The sequence below is a fragment of the Gossypium arboreum genome, chromosome 11 (assembly GCF_025698485.1).
Source record: "Gossypium arboreum isolate Shixiya-1 chromosome 11, ASM2569848v2, whole genome shotgun sequence".
NCBI lineage: Eukaryota > Viridiplantae > Streptophyta > Magnoliopsida > Malvales > Malvaceae > Gossypium > Gossypium arboreum.
Window position 1 is genome coordinate 85,545,066 of NC_069080.1, and position 688 is coordinate 85,545,753.

The following is a 688-nucleotide window of genomic DNA, read 5'->3' on the forward strand; positions in this document are numbered from 1 at the left end:
CTAACACAATTCAAATGATACAATAGTTTGTTCAGTTTGATGGTTTGCAGGACGAGGATCCCAACACTCACTTGGCAAATTTCCAAGAATTTTGTGATACCTTTAAAATTAATGGCGTTTCTAATGATGCCATTTGCCTTTGGTTGTTTCCCTTTTCGTTAAGGAATAAGGCTAAACAATGGTTGAACTCGTTACCACGAGGGTCAATCACTACTTGGGAACAAATGACCGAAAAATTTTTATTAAAATATTTTCCATCGGCTAAAACATCCAAATTACGTAATGATATCTCTTCTTTTGTGCAGATGGATTTAGAAACACTCTACGATGCATGGAAGAGATACAAGGACCTTTTGAGAAGGTGCCCTCATCATGGGTTACCGCTTTGGCTACATGTTCAAATATTCCATAATGGCCTGAATCCTTCGACTCGGCAGATGATTGATGCAGCCGCTGGAGGAACTATCAATAATAAGACACCTGAAGTGGCTTACGAATTTATTCAGGAGATGTCACTGAATAACTATCAGTGGCAAGTTATGAGAACAAAGCCGACGAAAGCAGCCGGTGTTTTCAACCTCGATGCGGTTACTATGCTATCTAACCAAGTAGAACTCTTAAATAAAAAGATTGACGGTTTGTGTGGTTCTAATCAGGTACATCCAGTGATGAGGTGCGATTTGAATAG

General features: G+C 39.2%; 1 non-coding gene across 1 annotated transcript; it reads right to left on the reverse strand.

Annotated features, from left to right (window-relative positions):
• Positions 1-272: 272 nt before the first annotated feature.
• LOC128284904 (small nucleolar RNA R71) lies at positions 273-379 on the reverse strand. The gene has a single exon (XR_008275323.1). It is a non-coding gene; the product is annotated as a small nucleolar RNA R71 (small nucleolar RNA).
• Between the last annotated feature and the right edge of the window lie 309 nt (positions 380-688).